The sequence below is a fragment of the Oxyura jamaicensis genome, chromosome 4 (genome assembly GCF_011077185.1).
Source record: "Oxyura jamaicensis isolate SHBP4307 breed ruddy duck chromosome 4, BPBGC_Ojam_1.0, whole genome shotgun sequence".
Classification (NCBI taxonomy): Eukaryota; Metazoa; Chordata; class Aves; order Anseriformes; family Anatidae; genus Oxyura; species Oxyura jamaicensis.
The window spans coordinates 69,085,444-69,107,588 of record NC_048896.1 but is presented as its reverse complement, the minus strand read 5'-3'; the positions used below and the strand labels follow the sequence as shown (position 1 = coordinate 69,107,588).

Here is a 22,145-nt window from a genome sequence, read left to right as displayed (position 1 = left end):
ATCCTGTTCCCCGTCACGAAGAGCTAGAGGAAACAGATGGTGTTTCCAGCCTCTTCTGGATTTCAGTGGGCTTGGACGCTCTTCAGCCAAAGAGGGAGACAGCAGATCCCTTTTGAGGAAGCCCACGGGAGGAGACGGCTTGTGTCTAGAGGAAAGTGGATGGTTGGGCAGAGCTTCCCCAGCCACATCCTGCTGGTGGTGGTGGACCTGGCCAAGGAGAAGAGGGGGAGCAATGCCAGGAAGGAGCTGAGTACACCTGACATAGCGACAGGCCAGGAGCCTCATATTGGAAAAGTCAGAAGAGATGTGATTAAAACTGGACAGAGAGGGGTAATGAAGGAAGTGTGGCAGACTCTTGAGGCATGAGCACAGGTAACATCAGGAGTCTGAGGTAACCAACATGCTTGGCAGGACATCTTGCCTTTGTGATGTCCTCCGGCTGGAGGTTAGCAACAAAGGTCAGCTCTACCAGGCATGGCCTTCAGAGCAAAAGGTGTGTTGTTTCTGTCCATGGGGTCTGTAGAGATTTTAGTTTTGGGTTGGGAGAATGTACACTTAAAAACAAGATGTGAGCCTACGGCTGAAGGGAGGTGGGGGATCATCATAGAAAAATGCCATGCACGAAGGTTTGGAGGGGGTGTGAGCACAGTCAGAAATGCCCTGCTGCCTTCAGGAGAGGCTCTGCTCTGAGCAGCGTGTTGTGGGCAGCCCTGGAGAGTCTCCTTTTCCAGAGCATGAAGAAAACACTTTGATTGGAATACGTGTTAATTATTTTCCAGTCTTGCACAACAGACATCAATAAGACATAAATGACCTCTGTGATGAGAGAAGAGATGAAATGGGGAAATCTTTACCTATAAAAGTGAAAATGTCAGCAAGTTGTAGCTCGTGTTTCATTTTGGCTGGCATGGTTTGATACAGGAAATGCTGCCCAGATGAGGTTCTTTACTGTGCAAAATTTTGATGAAGCTAATATTTGACATGCTCATGCCATATGTGGTATAGAGAATGGGGTAAGTTAATGCAATCACTGGGATATCATAGTGTCTCCCAATGCAAGGGAGATTTCACCCCAGATGATATTTTGATGACCCCTCATTTTTCATTTATTTTTAATTTACTATTTTAAATAGTCAGCACAATATGCAAACAAAGGAGATGTTCCCTCACATATCTTACAACCCAGAATTAAATGAGAAATTTAATTAGAAAATGAGAAATTTAACTAATCAGAAAAGATTCAGGTTGAAAAACTAATCAAGAGTCATGGCTGATGCATGTAACTAAAATACAACAAGTGACATATGACAACCTTTTCATGTGTTGGAACAATCTCCAGGGTCTCAGTAAAAGGAATGGATTCTGGGAGAGCATAAAACCAATCTATCCTCTATAGGGAATTCAGTCCCATGGAACAACACAGTGGATATCTCAGCATATTGTGTCTCTCTTGACTAGACATATGGAGAGGGAAGATATTTGAGAGACAAAATCTGACAAGAATAATTTGACATAAAAACCTTGAATATGCCTAGTTGTTCAAAAGCAGTTAAAAAGATGTTTGCTAAACAATAGCGAATGCTTCTTTGGGGATCCAAACAGGAACAAATCCTCCCCATTTTATTGAGAGAGAGTATTTTAAGGAATATTCAGTTTTCTGTTGTCAGCTCTAAAACTATTGCCAAAATAGGCAATGTATAAAAATTCTCTCGTATTTGAGTACTTTTAGCTTATGGAATTTGATTTTGTCTTTCATTTTATTTCATTTTATTTTATTTTATTTTTGGCAAATTATGTTTGAATGTATAGACTCTTTTTTTTTTTTTTTTCCCTCCTACATTCAGTAGCAAAGACTCTCTACTGCTTTCCAGGCCAGTAAATGAGATAAAATGGTCCAAATGAGATCATAAAGTTTTTAACCTATGCTTTTTTTTTTTTCTTTCTTTTTTCTTTTTTTCTTTTCTAGGCACATATGTTTCCTTTCCTGAAACATGTTCTTTTTGAATAACTGATGCCAACTCAGCTTCTGGCCAAAAGGTAGATAGCAAAGCTTATTTCAAGAGTTTTCCTTTTTTTTTTTTTGTGTGTGTGTGTGTGTGTGTGTGTGTTTGTTTGTTTGTTTGTTTTTGTTTTGTTGTTTTGTTGTTTTGTTTTCAGACTTAAGTTGTGCATTGAGACCACAGAAAAATATATGCTGTATTGTGACAACCTCTTTTCTACAAATATGGGTTTAGCTTGAGTGTTAGTTTCACTCAGGCCTCAGCTCTGCCCAAATGCCCACAAGGTGCAGTTTCACAAGTGCCCTGGCTGCTTCATCCTGGTCCCTCTTTATCCCCACTGCTCTGCCAAGCAGCCACCTGGGCATCTTGCTGTTGGGTTTCTCTGACTCCTAGGAAGTCCAGACAGATGGGTTTACCTTTAGTAGATGGGTGAGGGAATATCTATGGTTTCCTCAGCCTCTGTGGAGGGCTATCTCCCACATGAGGAAATCCCTTGGCAATGGTGGGTCTGGGTAATGAAGAACGTGCTAGACCAGGAGGCTGGGAGGGGATCCTGACAGAGTGATTTGGTTTTCCTTTGCTTTTGCCTTTGTGGGGCTGGCTGGCTGAGCCACAATTTTGCATGTTGTGGCAACAGAGACTTTTGAAGGGGCAAGCCACAAGGGGCTGGTGCTTGTTCCTGCATGCTGTAAATTCTGCAGAGCATCTCAGTGCAATGGAGTCACATTTTGGTCCTCACCGCCTTTAAGGGTCACATCACAACATAGCCTGGAGGTCCTCAAAACCTGGTAGAGTCCAGGTGGCCCCACAAAGGTCTGTCTATGTGAATACACTCCTGGGATGGGGCCTTAGATCCTCACGTGCTGCAGTTTCCCTTGGCCAGCAGAGAAGGTGCAGCTCCCTATGAGCTTATCTGCCCAACCGTGTAGACATAACCTCAGTGTTTAAATTTGTGTCTAATCTGAGCTGGCTCCGGTGAACAAGTGTGTCTTGTGCAAACATATTTCCTAGCTCAGGGCTCTGAGCATTGTGTTCGGGCTCCAGCATGAGGGGCCAACCATTTGCTACAAGGCCTGGCCCCCTCACGGGGCTGTCCTGTGTTTCCCAGTCCCTGTGGTGCCGTGAAGAGTAGGCTGAAGGTCTGGGCTCACATCTTGCCAGCAGTCTCTGCGTGGGGCCCCCGTAGCTGCTTTAAAGAGGGTTTTACAGCAGCCAGCTGTTAGGTGTTTCTGGATTTTGACACAGATCTGTTTGCTAGGGCAAGTGCCCTGTGCTTGGATGTGCTGTACCCTCACCGCCTACAGACCACAGGTGTTCAACTCATCTGCGCTCAGCCGCTGTGTGGGCAGTGGATCCACATGTTCACAGGCCACTGGGTAGCTGGGGTAGAAAGCAGGGAGCCTCAGAGAGGCTGGAGAAAGGTCTGGAAGGAGACCATGGGATCTGGTTTGGGATTCAGAAGAGCTGGGAGCTGGCCTCTAACGCATTGGCTTCCTTCCTCCCTCACCTGGTGACACCTGCAGTGATGCTGGGCAGATTGTGCAGCCATGTGCATGTCCTTCCTGGCACTTTCTTGCTGGGAAGCCTGATTCCAAGAGCTGTCTTTCTCCATGGAAAGTGTGATCGAGCTCATACTTTCTGATATGGGTGGTGGACAGGCCCTAGCAGGATGGGACTTCTCTCCTCTTGGCCACCAAGAGGTGGGAAGTGCAGCAGGGATGGAGTGCTGTGTCTGAGGGTGGTTTTGGTAAGCAGCAGCCCAGGACACCTGCAAAACAGGACCATGATCAAGAGAATAGGGAGAAGGAGGCAGCTAAGTGAAACTGATGGAGAGAAAGGAGACATTCATAAAGTCTGGAGAGAAACAGAATTAAAAAATTTCAAGGGTACAGATAGATAGACTGGTGCAAAAATTTAAGGAGGCCAGAGCACTAATTTACCTGCAGCTGCTCTTTTCTTCAGAGCAGCATCATCTCCTTGGACTGTGTCCATAGCCAGTATCAAGCATGGGGTAGTCCAACCAAGCCACACTTTTCGTAGCTCCCTACTTGTCTTGCACAGTGAAGCGTGTGGTGATATTTTGTCATCTTCCATGCAACTCTTCAGACAAACTCTGTGTCATTGCCAACTGGCTGAAGGCGCACTTGGTGGACACCCAGCAGGAACCTGGGCTGCAGCCTTCTTAAGGGCTGTGACAGTTGGAAAGGGACCACCAAGAAATTGCCATCAGAAGGTGAGCGCTGTCCCCTACTGAACAGATAGCCTCCCTTCTCCCATGGATGTCTCTGCCTCTGAACAGAAAGACGGAGGTGCCTGCTTGTACCGGTCACCCATCACCCATACAGTCTTTGTGTGTAAAATGCTGTGTGTGAGTCACCTGCAGTGTCTGATGAAGGTACAGAGTACAATGAGATGCTATTCCTAAAGCAAGTGCAGGCCCTCACTGGGAACTGTGGTAGGAGTTTGTATTACTGCCAAGTGAAGTCCCATCCACAAGGAAAGAAACTGGGATATTCCTGGGATACTCCTATTGAGATGAGGTGGGACAAGGAATGACAGAGCTTTCAGGAATCAATGGAGATCCAAGGGAAGGAAATGGCACATGACACATCTGAAGATTTGCAAAAGTAGTTTAGCCTAGTGCTGAAGCTGAGACCTTCACAGGTTGGACTGAAGGAGCTTTGGATTTTAGAGATTCCCCAGAAAGATCTGATAAAATACTTCCAGGCATAGCTGGATAAATAGAAAGTGAATTTGTGACACCTCTGGCCTAGAATAGCAGGATGAACTGATGAGGTGATCAGCAGCCTGACTGCCATGGACAGGAAGCTTTTTTCCAAAATAAGATTATGTTGGCTCTGGCCAACTTAAAGCTTGTCAGCTGATGGGAGCAAAAACTGAAAGAGCTGAAATGTCAGTTCCACACCTAGAGAGTAAAAGACCAAAGTAGAAATCCTTTTTGTAGACATGGAATCCAGCCAGTTAGAGGACTTGGGTAAGACATAAAACTTCCTACACTGTTTATAACTCTCCATTCTGCAGAGGGAAGAATTCAGATGGTTACAGCCCATAACTCCTTAACAGGTTAATTTAACTTCAGTGCTGGAGCTCAGATGAATGTGTAGGAGGATGCTGAATTTCAAGCAACCAGCGTGATTCATAGAAGGCACCTACAGAAGATTAGGGCTTTGCAGATGTGACCTCAGCTCTCCAAAGAGCAGCAGAGTTTGCCAGAACCAAGACAGGCTTTTGAGCTCACTGCTCCGGGAGAGGCTGCCTGGGAGTGAAAGGCAGGGAGAAGTCTCAAGGGCTCGAGGTGACTGCTTGCTCAGTATGCTTTCTGAAAAGCCAGCATGAACTTGCTTGTACTTTCTGAAACAACACCTGCTTTTTGCAGAAAATGACCATATTCTGAGTCTTCTTCCCAGTTCTGAAGGAAGACTTCAAAGATTTCTGGAATTTCTGAGAAAATAGAACTATCATTCCTCCTGCTACAAGACTGCCCTTACAGCACTCAACCAAACTCTTGGTTTGCTGTTTGGAGTTAATGGCTGTAGCAGAACTGGGCTTTTCCTATTTGGCATTCCAGACATGGACCATTTTACAAGGCGTGCTGTGGTTACTACAGCAGTCATTTGCCTACAGCAATGAGCCATCACAGTTGTCTGTTATAAACTTGTCACCACTGAGGCAATCTTGTGAACTGTCATTCCTCTACAGGTGTATTCACACTTGCATCTTTTGGAATGGTTTTCTTGTTGATGATTTCTATTTTATTTTATTTTATTTTATTTTATTTTATTTTTCTGAAATGATAGAAAATGAATGTAATCATGAGTGGCAGCTCTAGCCATTCTAGGAGAAAGTCCCTACAGTCACTTTTTCTCACTTGAAAGAATGGATGACTGCAGGGGACATCCCACCTCCAAATGCTGCCTATCATCAACTAGCCCCTTTCACTTGCATTTCTCTAACACTGAGCAGCACTGAAAAGACGGGGGGGAGCTTCATCCAGCAAGCAGCTGGGCACCTTGGGAAATCACTCAGCCCACAGCCATGAGCCAGGGGGTTTAATTAACATAATGATGGGGGCTATAAAAGGCAGCTGCCAGGTAGGGCCCTAAAGAGATAGAGAGTAGTTTGAAGGCTTTTTTTGTTTGTTTGTTTGTTTTGTGTGTCTGTGGGTTTTTTTTCGCCGGCAGGCAGGCAGGCAGGCAGGCAGGCAGAAAATGGTGTTCAGGATTGAGGAGCTATGAGATAAGGGGTGAGTGTGGGTAGTATGAGTGTGGGGCTACCATGTCAGGGAGGAGTATGCTGCTTAAACACCCTTTGAAGAGCGAATAGGAGCAATGAGTCTGAGGTGGAGGCTAGAGGTGGAAAGCAGCTGAGTGCCCAGGGAGATGGTTTGATGGTATCCTGCTGTAGGGAGGCCAGTCCCAGATCTGGGTGTGGAAGTAAGTATGTGAGAAGTTCTGTGTGATGTGATTCTCCTGCACTAAGGGAATTGCTTGAAGAAAGGCTAAAAAAAGGCAGCACTAAGGGTGCTGGTATTCCTTAAAGTGTAAAGAAGTGTTAGTGGCATAGTGCTGTGTAGCTCTGGCCTCTGTCTTTCCAGAGCTTACAGCAGTGTCAGCAATAAGGAGGTAAAGATATTCTGTCACTGTGAGCTGTCCAGAGCAGTGATAACAAAAAGTTGATAGTGGTTTTCTCCTTTGTGCTGAAGATGAAGTAATGTATTGGAGGGGGGAAAAAAGAAGTTTGAGTGATCTATTGGTCTTTAAAAATTGTTAAGAAAGGTTTGGAAAACTCTGTTTGAGCAGGTTTTGCGTAGTAGACTCAGCACAGGGCTAAACCAGCACACTGACAATCCAAGTGCTGTACTTGTCTTGGCTTTCAGTAGTTCTTATGCTGGCAGCTGAGCTCACCATTGAAATGTGAGACCAAAAGGAGAGCAGCTATGCTTGGGGACAAAGAGAAACCATGAAATAATATGTAGTACAGAGGGTTGCTTTCATCCATGAAATCATCATCACAAAGCTAAGAACAGCAACACAAAAAAAAACATCTGCTGATGGGCATGAGTGCATCAGGCATGTGAGCTTTCAATAACACCTATGCAGCAACCAGTCAGAAGTTGCTGATTGGTGACTGGAGGACTGCATACACTTTCATTACGTCCAGCTAACGATGGCAATGAGATATCTCGCTAAGCTGTGGCAACGTTCTCAGGGCAACAGTCTAGATGGGGACTGATTTTTTTTTAAATCTTTTAAAATCTGAGATTTTTGTTGTCAGGTGTCCTCAATGGCTGAGGATATTGAGGTCTGTAGCAGGGTGTTGGGAACAGTTGGATCACAGGAACAGTCTGAGGGTTCTTAGCATCTTGGATGTTTTACAGACATTAGATATTACAGGCTGCCAGTGTTGGTACTGGAGGAAGAAAGAAATTGTCCTGTTAATGAGGCTTGCTTTTTTAAAAAGTTAAATTATGTAAAGTAGCTTTTTATACAGAGCCATGAACTGTTTCTGCCTAGATTGCTGACCAAGATCTGAATGTGTCTGTTAAATTCCCAGTCTATGGGAATCCTGATGAGGGTGATTGTCTCAGACTACATTTGAATGCATCTTGTACCTCCCACACTAGTATCAAAGTCTTGTAGTTGTCCAGAATATGATGCGGGAAACTCGTTTTCCAGAAGAGCTGCCCATTCTCATACAGATAAAGAACCCATGCCATTGTCAACATGTATGTTCGACCCTCCTCTCAAACCATTGCAGTTCCTGTCCCTTGTACCAGCTGAGAGGTGAGCCCTTGGCACTACCTGAGCATGGGGCACAACAAACAAACACAGGGTAAATACAAAACACCTGAACTGCTAACAAAATCCAGTTGTTAGCACCAGTTCTGTGTGTGGTTATTTGCGCTATTTGGTTAACAGGTAACAAGGCATGAGGGTGGTGGTGGTGTTTTTTTGTTACGTGGATTGGAATAGGCTCATGCAGCTTAGACAAAAGTAGGCTGTGAGGTAGTTATAGGGCTTAATGGGCATTTGAGGCTGACTTGCATCTTCTCAGTCTGGAAGCTGTTCCTAGGTGCCTGTGAGCTTCTGGTGCGCTGTTGAACCAAACAAAGATGACCCAAGCATCAGAATTTTCTTTAGCTGTTTTTGGTACAAGTCTCAATGGCTTGTGCTACCTGACTGTGCTGTGGTGGAGGGCCTCTTGCTCTAGTCTTCCTGGCTGACTGCTCAGCCAGGCTGATGTTTTTCCCTGAAAAAGAAAAACTGAAGTGTGGTGTCTCTTATCCTGTTCTTCCAGTACACAGGAAGAGTAGCCTGGTTTCAGACTACTAGCCCATCCAGGCTGTCTGTGTCTGACTCCCATGCTTGCCTTGTAGCATGGGAATGTCACACCTTCAAATTCCTTTCCCTTTGGCCAGATATGCTCCAGTCTGTCCCTGGCTACTCTGGAAAGCCCCAGGACATGGAAAGGGAATGCTGTGCCTTGAGAAGTTTTGGGTAGGCATCCTCCATTTAAGTTAAAAAGGGAATAGGTCCTGCAGGAAGTTTCTTCTTGATTGGCAGGGAAGCTGCCAGGAATATCAACTACAGAAATTGCTGCATGACACAGCATCTCCTTTGCTCATCCTGCTGTCACTGGAGAGCACAGGAAGGGTCCTATGTACTAGGAAGTAGGTTTTGAGATGTGTTCAAGTAATTGTCATGTGGTGTTAGTGGCTGCAGATGCAGACAGGGGACAAATTCTTGCAGGCTTTAGCTGCCTGATACCCTGACAACTGTGGAGCTACCCACGCCTGGAGAATCAATGCCCTGGATGTTTGGTTGACTTTTTTTTTAATGCTTTCCTATTCTGGGACTTCTGTGCAGCTGGTACCCATTTCATAACTGATATGTGAGGTGGAGGGAAGAAGTTCCCTTCTCTGTCAAACTCCCACAGCCTAGGATAAGAACAGGTTGAAAGGATATGTATGAAAGTCAAGTAGTGCTGGAAACTGCAGGAAGTGTTGCCAGTGCCTACACAGATCCCTGCCTGGAAGAACCCTCTGTCACCAGATGGATATCTTCTAGAGAGCAACACCTCCCCTCTGCTGTCATTAGCTTTTGTGGTTGGAGGCTGAGCTCTGGAAATGGAGGGGAAGATGAACTGCAGTCCAGGACCTTACACAAGTGAACTCTGCTGAAATAATCCAAGTGTATCCTTCCCAATTAACCAGAAGTGAACTGGAACATGTGAGTTTGGATCAGATTTGGGTGACAACCATAATTAATATGCTGTATGCTAAAAGCCATTTGGAGTTGCCTAAGGAAAACTGACAAATACGTGTCTTGGTGAGAAGTCTTTCTTAGCATGTTCAGTGTGAAAGATAATAGCTCTCCTTCATGAGGCATATTGATGCAGAAGCTGTTCTTCAGGGTAGCAGTGCATTATATCCCTATGGCTGTTAGTACTATGAACTCCCCCAGGCAGGGGGGAATACATAATACTTTAATGATCACCAATTTCTCTTGGCACTGAGAGCATGTAGCTCAACACAGGTGTTTTGTATGTGTGGACTATACTGTTTCCTCTTAACCTGTTTAAAAACTTGTGTGCATGGCTTTTTGGCTTAGAAACAGAGAAAAGTCATGCCAAGGACAATTTCAGCATAGGCTATAACATTCTGCTTTCCTATAGTATGCATTTTGGGCAACATACTTCAATGTTGTGAACCAAATGAATACATTCACATTAAAAACTCTGGAGAGTTTCTCTGTAATAAGAGGAAGATAAGGACTCAGTCTCAGCCATGATTTTTTTCCCAAATTACTTTTTCCAGTCCATATGGATACTTTCTAGGTAATAGAATTGCAAGTTCTTTAGCTTGTCCTTACTATTTTTTTGTTGTTGTTGTTGTTGTTTTGGACAAAGTATGTCAAAGCCAGGAGAGGAGTTATTTCAGGACCAACCTCATTGTGCCCTTATAGATATCCAAGCAGTGTAAGAAACTGTGCATGTAGATGGGCAGGTTTGTCCTCTGGCTGTTAGTGCTAGATGATTGTGTAAATGTCTTTCTGTGGAGGGATGAGACTTCCATGGCTATGCTCTCAAACAAGGTAAATAGCAATACCCTACTCACTTAGCATCTGTGAACCCTGAGATCATGGACAGGATGGTCTGAATTCCTTGTATGACATAGGGGTACCTCTGTGCTATGTTCAGTGTTTGACAAGTTAGGCTGGAAATACACAGCCAGCTGAGAGAATCTGATACAGGACCTTTCATCCTCAGGAGAGCATCCTGAAAGCTCATGTGAACTGCACACAGCTGTTTGGCTCTGCTCTTGGTTGTATAAGGGGCATAGAGGCCCTTGGTAAAATGACCCTTAAAGAAAACCTCTGTTCAGTGAAAAGTAACTGTTTTAGTTGTTCTTACAAAACAGTGTGCATACCTAACTTATTTGAAATCACAGGAAAGCAGGTAGTTCCAGGATCCCATTCAATCTTCTGTCGTAGGAAAGAAAACAGAAGAATAATAGTTACTATTTTTGGCATGGATCATATAGATTTCCATAGCATCTGGCATGCAGTTTCCAATGAAATAAGAACTATAAAGTACCTTATTTCCCTTAGGAACTTGCATGCTAATTAAACCTGTACTACTATAGCTGATCTGAGCCAGATGAAATCAAAGCCTTGAATCTATACATCTTAAATTTGAATGGCTTCAATTCTCATGGACTAGATCAATTTGAAGGCTTCAGAAACCAGCTGCAGCTCCTTGGAAGCTATAAAAGGTGAGGAAAAACGATTTACACCTGCTGAACAAGCCACAAACTGAATTGTAGTTGGCCAGCTGTCATCCATTTCTGAAGCTGGCTTCAAAGCACTGTATTGTATCTTACCCCTCTCCTTGCTCCTTTTTAAGAGCTGTATATTATGAGTTTATCCTTCTTACTATCACAATAGCAATGCTATGTTCTGATCATCATGATTCTTAGGATGCATTTCTCCTTAGAATTTCCTCTTAGAATTGCAGACAATTGGCAGCAGAGACTTCTGGATGTTACCAGGCAAGATCACATCTTTTATCTAAGAGCAGTTAGCGTCCTTCTTTAACTGTGTTCAGAATTTCTCCCATGCCTATACCTTTTCAGTTTTGATCTGTAACTCTAGTCGATAAAGTCTGCACAAATTTTGGAGAAATAAAGCCTCTGTAAGCGAAGGTTGATTAGCAACTGCTCCACAAGCACCTCTAACCACATCTGGACAGCATTTGGTCCTGAAAAGCAGATGTGCTTGTTGCTTCTTGTCACAGCTGTCATGTAGTGATGGTGCAGAGTGACCAGCAGAATTGAGATAAGAATTCATATCATCAGCATGACAAGAATCAAATACTTTGGGTGAGGTGGCTGGGGTAGAGTTGTCCAAGCAAACCGTAATAAGTTTCCAAGCTGAAAATGCTTAAATTGTCTATTGGGGTACCATAATGTTTTGCTGCTGCTATTCCCATGTGTAAGTAGAAAAAACTCAGATAATGTTCTCTAAATTTGCAGTAACTTTTGAAAGCCTTGAGAGGATTGACTTCTGGGACTCATGCACAGTGTATTTTCTGAGTATTGCCTCCTTTTAAATGGACACGCAGAAATGTTAACTGTTATAACATGGGACAGTCAATAATGGATCTGCATTTTAATTTGATATTAAATGAAAGAAGCAAGAAGAAAAAGTAAGCAAAGGGCTCAGGGAATAAGAAATTTAAGTTATTCTAGCAAAGTGCACTGAAACATGACCCTGTTTAGGGAGATGTGCAGAAACTTGACTTCTGCACAAGTTGCCTGTAAACCAGGCTGGAAATACTGTCATTTCTGTATGAAAGTACATCACGGCATTGTACTTTTGACTTGTTTTCAAGAAATGCCAAAAGCAGAGGTTTGAGGGTGAATTTCTCAGTCTTTTGTCCTTTTCTTTTTTTGCATAAAAACATTTTAATTTTTGTGCCTTTATTTTCTTGTTTTGTATAATCATATCCATGAGTACTTGTACCTTCTACAGTGTAAAGATGTTCTGATGCACTGAAAAATCATGGTATTCTTGAGGCCTGAGCTAACAATACCAAAATCCATATTATTCAATGCCTTATCCCTCGACATAGCTTATTACTGACTTGTAGCTATTATGCTGTTTCTGCTTCCAGAGGGTCAGTCGTGGTTTGGGAGGACAGGAAATATCTCATGGGGGCTTTGCAGACAAGCAAAACTTAATCTGGTGTATTGTCTTTAATCTTAATCTTTGCCAGACAATGGTGAAGAAGGAATCACCATAATCTTTTGGGGCATTAAGGCAGTCTCTGTAAAACCAATGACATTCAAATGGGATGTCAAACAGCATGGAGGTTCTGCAATGAAAGGCATTAATAAGTGTTCCCTGCAAATTTTATTTGTAATGTCATACTCATAACTGCTTAATAGTACTGAATTGATTAAATAGGTGATCTAACAGTATGGTTTTTGTTGCATCTTCCCACACTAGATTCTGGGATTATGCTTGGCTTTGGAAAAGATACGGTAATATTTCTTAAATTGCAAGCATGTGTAAATGAGATCTGTTTCCCTAAGGAGTGGTTCTTCTCAAGCTGTCTGCTTGGGCTTCCCTCCCTTGGAAAAGGGGGATGTGCCACTCAGACCCTTTCCATTCCTGCCTTCCCCATGGCTAGTGGCTAGGACATGGTGTGATGCCTGCAAAGGGCTCCTAGAGGAGAAGGCTGCTTTCATTTTGAAGTGAATATTTAGAAGGGGTGGCTGCAATGTGACTAATAAAAAATGATAATTATGATAGAGTTTCCTCTGAGACTCCTCCAAACATCTTCTACAAATCTCATCAAAAGCTAGAATTATGGAGCTGCAGTTCACTTTCCTGGGGGCAAAGCAGAATCATAGTATTCATTCATTTAGTCACAAGAGTCAAAGCAAAGTACTCAAAACAGGATATGGTAAGAATTAAAAAACAAAACAACAATGACAAAAAATGTTATTAACTTGTCAGTTGCTGTGAAATGTAGAAATGAAACTGATGAGCCACATAGATAAGTCATGCAATGTTATGAAATTTGTCAAGGAACTGATTAAATACATATATTCTTTGTACTTAAGAACGATTTCTGGAAGTCCTCGACCCTAATCATGGGATGTGGCAGCTTAAGCATCATGTGTCTGAGATCTAAATATAGTGAGCCTGAATCTCTGCTGGATCAGTATCTAGAGATCAGAAATGACAAAGGACCCCCTGTGTGTTGGGATACTCCTGCCTCCACCTTTTATCCAGTACACTGTGGATTACTTATTCAACTCCACTTCATCATTAATTACCTGGTTGTTTTGAAAGCCTGTTTATACTGATGATTATAGCTGTCTTCATATCTAGCCAACCCATAAACTTATCTGCTCTCAGATGCAGCTTGTTAAATTTTAACATGTGGTTGCTCTGCATGGGGAGACACTAACACTCTTTTCTGTGCAATCACGCCATCAGTCAAGGACTGTGTACTTCCTCACTCTGTGAGGAAACGTCCCCTGCAGTGAGCTGACTGTTTTCCAACAGGCTCCCCACTGCCATTACGATGCAGAAGCAGAGTTCCTGCTGGGGCCTCCTCCAACTGAGCCATACTGTCACAGACCCCCACACCTGAAATATGAGGCACTCCAGGAGCAGCAGGCTCAGTCAGACTACAAAACTGTTTTAGCTTTTTATGGTTTTCTAAGACATAGCTGTCATCCCTAAGTAAAGGATGGTGGGGAGAAACCTTTCAGTTTTGAGTTAGGTGGCTGTACACCAGCACTGAGGGGCAATACCTAAATCAAGTCGTAAACTTCTCCCCATGAGGAAGATGACAGATACAGTACCTTAGTACCCCATTTAACACTATAGAAAAAAAAATATTTATTTATTTTCCGTGGAGGAACTTATTAATGACTAAATCAAAATCAAGTGGTTTTGCATGGTAATTAGTGTGTAGGGGACTGATTGTCCTGGCTCCTCCATGGCTTAAATGGCTATGGAGTAACTGCACACAGCTGAAGCACTCCAGGCCAGCTGGTAGTGTTCTCAGGCAAGAGGTACTCATGACTGGATACAGGATGCTACAGTTAGTACTGAATGAAAGCAACAAAAAATCCTTGGCCTCTCTGAATGTGTGGTCTCTTGGGGTACATAACTAAGAGATATTGGACTCTTGTTTATCACTCCTGAATGCAATGAGTATGTGAACGGCTTTGGATTCTGCTTCTGCCAAAGTAGTGGAAGCACTGCCCACAAAAGCAGCTCTAAAACTGTATGCCTGCCTGCAGTAGGGGAATTTCCAAATAAATGCATCCTCTGTTTTGAGTCCAGAGGTTCTGAAATTCTTGTATAAATGAGGTTTATTTTTCAGCAGGAAGACTCATAAAACTTATTCTTATGCAAGCACCGCTAGTGAGTGCTCTAACTGGATAACTATTTTTTTTTTTTTAATTTTTTTTTCAAGCCAGGCGAAAATTGAGCCCTATGAAGATCAAGAGGACAAAAACAAGAAATAGCCTTTAGAAAGAAGAAACCCTTGTCATGATATGAGTCAGGCTATCTGGACAGCAAGCTGGGCATGAGCTGTAGTGTTCATTGCAGCAGAGTACAACAGTATCCTGGGCTGCATTAACAGCAGTGTAGCTTGATTCCACTTGTTCAGTCAAATCTGGATATTTCATCTAGTTTTGCTTCACATTCCACTTCCCCATGCAATATACGGGAAACTTTAATAAGCAGGAACAAGTCTGGGGTAAGCCACCAAGCTGACTGAGCAAGAGCACTTCTCCTGCAAGGAGAGGCTGATGGACTAGGACAATGCTTCTGTGTCAGTTTCATTTGGCTATCTTGCCACATCTTTGAATGATGGACCTAAGGCCTTCTGATGTGGTATACGCCTGTGCTTGTATTGGTGGCAGGTTGCTGTCTCAGATGACAGATAACCTGACAACCTAGCTGGCCCGTCCCTAAGAAGAAATAGGTATTCTTTCAGTTCAGCAGCTGGGAGAATCTTCTTGCAGAATACATAAATACATATTTATCTACACACACACACTGCAGACTGTATATATACACATTCCTCTTGGAAGCAAGTAATTTACTGTTAATAGGAAGCAGCGAAGGTATAGTTTTGGCAGAAGCAATCACATTTTCTCCCTCTGATGTGAAAAGCTCAATGTGATCAAAGAAAGTTCTACTGCCTAAATGGTTTAAATGTGCAATAAAAAAAAAAGTTAGAGAAGCAAAAATTTTCAGTTTTTTTGAAAGGCAAAAACTGCTGTTAAACTAGCTTCAATAACAGCAATTGTGTCATTTTTCATGACTTCTAATACACTCAAGAAGAGAGAAAGAAATCTCAGTTTAGTGTCGAATTTATTAATATGGCTTAACATCATTTTCACATCTGACATATGACTGTTTTATTCAGCTAACCTGTGGCAAGCTTTTCCGGAAGAAAAGAGGTCCAAGACTTAAGACTGGCTGTTCAGACTTGAATATTTACAATCCTGATAAGAACAGATGCTGGTACCTTCATGGGCTGTTTAGCTATTAGTATTTAATATTGTGAACTCCATAGATGCATCATGCATTTTTTTGCCCTTCAGAAAATATGAATAAGAAACTATCATACAGCAGTGTGATTCTGGCAATGGATATATTATTAATTTGAAGATAAGTGGAGATTGCTAACAATGCCTACATGAAATGGTCGCGTAGCAAAATGTTGAGGAACAAAATCTATAAAAGCAACTGATGTCCTGTTGGCAACTCACTTCTTAGCTTCTTAATTTACCTGGCTTTTTTGTCTTAGAAAACAACTTGGCACAGCAAGGCTTCACCAACTTTCAAGAGTGGGTGTATATATATATATATATTTCATATCTGCTCTGTGGCTTGGTTTGATCTCAGTTCAATGTCATTAAGTTGAATTCATGTGTTTCAGCTGAAAGTGTTAATTTCTGTGCGGTCTGTGCTGAACTGAATTTTACTCTGTATATTTTTCTCATTCTTGCTGGTAATATAAGCTGAAGTTGTCTTTGTAACTTAGTACATCTACCAGATTGCTGTTGCTAGTTTGGCATTTGCAAGGGCTTTTAGGCTGTCATCAAATATACAGTAGATGCTTTCCCAAGTTTTATGAACACCTCTTGTTTCTTGATTGTACTAACATCAATATTATGGACATATAAAGTCTCATTCACTGTCTTTCCTTGCCAGAAGCAGGAAAATGTTGTTGAACAACTTCCTGTGTCTCATTTATGAAGTATCCTTCATCTGATTTTCTTTCTTCCCAAGTTTGTTGAAACAAAACACAATCTCCAGCCAATTCATGTATGTGCTTTCCTTAAGTTACCTGATGCATCATCTATGTCTGGGGTATGGTTGTGAACAAATTCCCGACTTTTACCAGCCTATTACTCTTGTTCCAGGAAGGGCAGGTTCCCTTATGTTTTCATCCATCTCCTGCATATCTTCTCTCAAACTCTGCTCTGGCAGAGTTTGCTCTCCTGCATATCTTCTCTCAGACTCTGCTCTGGCTACTCAAACTGGCTAGTTTGCCTTCAGAAACAACTATTGCATGTGTAGCAGCTTTGCGCAGTTTGAAGAAGTAGCAGGACCTGTCAACATGACCTTTTTTACAGTTACTGATGCTGTCAGTGGGATGAGATTGTTTATGGAGCATTCCCAAATGTTTCTGGCCCCCTATTCACAAACAGGCTGCTATGGTCATCATTGTCCATGGCAGCTGATACTGTATTCTTTTCACCTGATGCTAATGCAACTTTGTAGTTTCCACGTCATCATCTAAAACACAGGTAGCTGTTAAATAAATCTTGTTTCCTCCCTGTCTGTGTGGGGGTAGGAATCTACTTTTTCTACTCCTCTTTGATTTGTGTCTCCACTACTCCCAGTTTCTCACTTACCTGCAGGAAGCTGTTCTCTTCGGCCATCTTATTCAGGGTTCAAGGATTAAAAAGACAGCAGCAACACGAGGCATTCAGATTTCATTCCTCTTTCTCTATGTACTTTCTCAAGGTCTTCCTACAAATGCTCATATGAGTTCCTGATCCCCAGCTAGGATGACATTTGAAAAGCTGGTAGGGGAGACAAAGGTACTGGCAACCTTGCCTTCTTTGACATTGTTAATTGCCATGGGATTGTTAATTCAAATTTCAGGCATTGTCTGCCCTTGCTTTACAGTTCTACTACTGGTCACTTGAAGCTGGCTAAGGGCAATGAAGGCAGTGCAATATTTGGCAGGATAATACCTAAGTACAGCTGGCTTGCTGCTCCTCCCACAAACACTTGTAGATGCATAAGCAAACACTCTTCCAGAAGGTTGGTCATCTCCCTGTGTAGGTAGAAGAGCAGGTCCTGAGGGGGTGATCCAGGTCAAGGACAGGAGACAAACAATGCCTTTTGTAGGTTGAAGATATTCCCTCCCTGAGGAATAATAAATGACCATTGGCCTTAATGAATTTGCAGTTTCTGCTGTAAACAGGTTATTTCAAACAGTGGTGGAAAACCCTAGGAGACTGTGGGAAATGACAGGTCAATAACCAGAACCAAATAATACCATAACATTGAAAGGAAAGGACCAGTGCATTACAGTTATGCACTTTATTTCACCCCTCACTGCGCTCTTCCCTCCTTTTGCCTGCAGACTACTCAGTGCCAGTGAGGCTGAAATAACAATACAAAGGATACTGTTTATTTCAAACCTTGCTTAGAGCAGTAAACTAGGAAATGGAGGGAACTTGATACACTTGGCTTTGGTCCTTAACCTTTGCACTGACTCAGCTTTGGCTGTTAGGGCTGAAGAGGGGGGACAGGAACCAAAAAAGCCCTCTCCTTCTGTAGGGAATCCCTCAGAGAAAGACATTGCATCTCCTGCTGCTGATCTACGGAGGTACCTCCCTCTGTATTTTTAACTGAAAGTTACTGAAGTCCATCCCATCACAATCAGAATTCAGGTGTTCTGAATCCCTCCCTGCAAGCTTAAAGTGGAAGCTATTACTGCTATTTTTGGCAGCAATTCATCCAGCATTTAATTCTGTCAGCTACATTTTGAGTCTGATATGGCTGTTAGGATGCTTACAGCTTCCTCTGGACTGGTGAATTTAGTTTATAGGCCTTGACAGCTTAACTGTGAAGACAAAGGATGAATCTTGTGTTTAAACAAAGAGCAAACAGTAACCAGTATCAGGTTCCATTCAGTCCTGAAGAATTGGCTAAATGTGATGCATAGTAACCAAACTGTACCCTATATAAAAATAAATTCAAAACTTTATCAGTTTCAGTATTATCAGGGAAAGTTAAATGCAAGACTCTAAAGCTGTTCTTGTTAGTGAATACTGTGGTCGTCCTGCCCTAGAGAGCAGTATCATATGATAAACTGCGTAACTCTCCCTCATCCCATGTCCCTGCTGTGACCAGACCGTTAATGATAATTGCCTAATTCTCCAAAGGGGATTTAGTTGTCAGCAAACAAGACTGCGTATATTGTCAAGGCCAGAAATTTAAAATACAAATGTATGGCTAATTTATCTAGTTCTCTTTCTGTCTGTCCCACAAAACTCTGGCAGCAAAAGTTTGCTTGAATAGAAGGCAAACAAGGACCTCAGCATTTGTCCTACAGCAATAACAACGTAGAGACGAACCCTTTGACACTTGTTCTGCTCTACCACAATTGTTTTTCCTGTCCATTCTGGTGTGGCAAGGGAGAACTGCAAATGCTTAAGAACTGAAGCCTGTTTTAATAAATCTGCAGGTAATAGTGCATCATTCCTGTAAGTCCTCAAGTGGTTTTATGTTATGGAGCTGGCTGGATTGGGGCTACCTGGTCCTCTTCCATCTCCCTGCTCAGCACAGCTGAGTGTCTCGTCCTGTTTATTGTTTCTCCTTTCCATGCTGTTTTAAGTACGATGAGAAACGATTCAATATGTTTTTTTATTTCTTCCCCATTTACAGCTGAATTTGTGTCAGAGATGCAGTTGCTCATGATGCGTTTGGAGCACTTGCATCACCCTACATCCTACAGTGACAGCCACTACCTCTTGCCCTGTGTTATAACCATTTGCAGAGTTCCTTCAGTAAACATAATAAAGGGCACCATTCACTCCCACAGCTTGCTAGGATCCTTCATACAGGAGCTTTAGAAGTGGTGCAGAAGGCAGTGAAGGTTTAGGACTTACATTTCTAAAGGAACTCTAGCTGTGACCTTCTCATTCTTGCTTATAGAGAATCACACAGTTATTATTGATGATATGGGATCTTACTGGCTCCTATCACGCAGACAATGCTTTGTTCTCTTCCAATAATGTGTGACTAAATGTAGCAAAATGTCCATATGCATTTCTGTTCAAATTATGGATCTAAAACTGACTTTGGCTCACACATTGTTGTTTCAGGCTTGTACTTGCCTTGGACTTTGTATAGCCCTAGGGCTTTTCTCAACAGCAGGTATTAAGGCACATACTTGATCACAAAATTCTCTGCCAATATTAAAAATTTTAACTGCGACTTACTGGTTTCACTGACAAATAATCCAGAAACATTTCCAATGATAACAACTCCATACCGTTAGAAAACCTAAATGGCTAAGCTGCTTTTTTCATGGTTAAAAACGTTTGTATGAGTTCTCCCAGCTACACTTACTGGTTGAATTGCAAAGACAGATGCCTGCTCAGCCATTTGCTAAATAAGATGCAACCTGCATGTAGCATGTGAATTTTTCATTTTGTTAGATTTCTAATCACTTCCACATCTTCCTCTGAACTTTCTGCACAAATTTTCTCTGTTCCTAGTAGGAAATCCTGGCTGAGTTGCTGCAGGAGCCTGTGATAGTCTGCAGAACCGAAATATTAAGGCATTGCTTCCAATATGAGTCGTAATTTGTGGTAACTTATTTCTGGCGTAACTTGCAGGATCTGTGGTGCCAAACTTCCTTTTTAATGATGTGAACAATCCAGACCTTGAGCTGAGATTGAGATAATTCGAAGTAAATTAATTGATTATTAAAACAAACCTCTTCAAATGGAAGAAGCCCGTGGAACAAAAGAGTCTGTTTGTGCTCTCTTCAAATTGCCACCAGATGACAGTGTTCCATCAGATTTTAGAACCATGACTTCAGTTTTTGTTGCCGCTGAGAGACTGTGCAGCTGCATTTTGTTCCTAGTTATGGTGTCAGTCATTTGGCAGCAGACATCTTAAATTAAGTCTTTATTCAAAATTTCACTACAACTCCCTTCTATCACACCTCAGTTTATTTTAAAAATATATAAATTTAAATATTTTAAAAGCAAGCTTGAACAAACAGATTGCCTTGAAGCTCTGCATATATGAAGACTAACAGGTTTTAAAGGCTGGGAGTCCACGGTAATTTCAATGTGTTCTGTATAAAATGTTTCTCAAATCTAGAGTCTTAACACTGCATTTCTGAACCTGAGATCTATAGTCTAGATTACTTCATCAAATATGCATGATTTCATGTTGCCGTTTCATCCAGAAATTCAACATAATTGTCCAAGTAATTACAGTGTTACAGATACTGTTGGTATCAACCTTGACAGCAGATGACTGGTGCAGAAGGAAAGAACGATGCCTGCAGATGCTTCTTGAAGTTGTTGAGAAATCCACCAGCATTTCTTAAATGCCTTGTGCCATACTCTGCTGGTCTTGCCCTGTAAAGGAGCAATCCCAATCTTCTGAAATGGTGTTAGCATAAATATTTATACCCCTATTGTTACTTGGAATGATCAGTCAACAAATAGGATTGTTTGTACCACTTTGGGAAAGAATGCAGATACTGTTGGTTTCACCTTGGGGCAGAAGTATGGACTAGAACAGAATTATTGTCTGTCACTCTTGGACTTGTGATCAGTGGAGTATCAAAGGGGGTCCGTGAAAGCATCATTGTGAATTGAATTCTTCAGTCATAGTCAGCTATTACAGACAGGCAGATTTGAGAAATGTGTTAAAATATTTGTTAACTGCATTTGTAATCTTATTTATAGAAATGCAAAGATTATATCAGTAAAATAGCTCATAAGCATTAATTACATATTTATCTCTCCTGACATATACTAAGCAATAATGTGTTCCAATTACTTTATCTGTTGATTAAGTCAACTAATTGGATTAACTTATATATATATTTGCCCCAGAAAGTTCAGGTAGATGATCTCTAGAGGTTTCTTCCAACTTTATGTATGCCAGTATGACAATTGATTGATTAGCAAACAAGTGTGAAGTTAAAAAGTTAACAACAAGAATTATTGGAAAGCCGGATGTTAGAAATTCAGATTAATCCTACATATGTGAATATTTCTATTAACCTGATGGTGAAATTTTGTTGCTATGATTTTTGCTCTATATAGAGTGCACATGATCTTATTTTTTCTGACAACCAGTATAAAATAACATATCCAAAACCTATAGTAAGCCCATATAGAAGTGCCTAAAAATTCTGAGTCATACGTCATATAGCGATTCCTTAGCACTGTAAATGTTTCTTTTTTTCCTTTTAACAGGGTAGATAACAGGCTTTACTTTTTAAATACTTTTGGTACTGACCCATCAGCTGATGTCTACTGAAATTTGCAGAGACAGGCTTGATGAGTCTGGGTAACTATAGAATGAAATATTCAGTTCCCTTGGCATCTTCCTTCCTTCCCAGAGACCTAATTTATCAAAGGTTCCAGTTTCAGCTGAAAAGGCAATGGATATTTTTGAATGTTTTTCAGAGAATCAAGTAACTTTAAGTCAATCACTTGTGAGCCCAAAAAGTCTATCAGGAAGGCTGTGTATAAAGCGTATGTTTATTAACAGTGCTCTCTACCCATTAGAGTACAAACCATCTAATGAAGCCTGCAATATCAATTCACAGTGTCAAGGAAAAGTGGTTGGAATAGCACTCAGGCATACTTTTACCTCCTATAATCCTATCTTTAACAACCACCTAAACTAAAAATAATTCAGTCTCGTAAATGAGTCATGAACATTGGAGGAAATGGATGACTTTTCCACAGTGAAAGTAAACTCTCCAGTGAGGGCGTCTCTATTTTTCTTCAAGCATCTTTCCCCCTTT

General features: G+C 41.8%; 1 long non-coding RNA gene across 1 annotated transcript in view; it reads left to right on the top strand.

Moving 5' to 3' along the window:
* The first annotated feature begins 6,343 nt into the window (after window positions 1-6,343).
* Window positions 6,344-22,145, top strand: part of LOC118167232 — a 28,861-nt gene continuing 13,059 nt past the window's right edge. The window contains exons 1-2 of the long non-coding RNA XR_004751035.1: window positions 6,344-6,454; window positions 10,631-10,794. This is a non-coding gene — a long non-coding RNA (uncharacterized LOC118167232). The remainder of the gene's footprint in view (window positions 6,455-10,630; window positions 10,795-22,145) is intronic.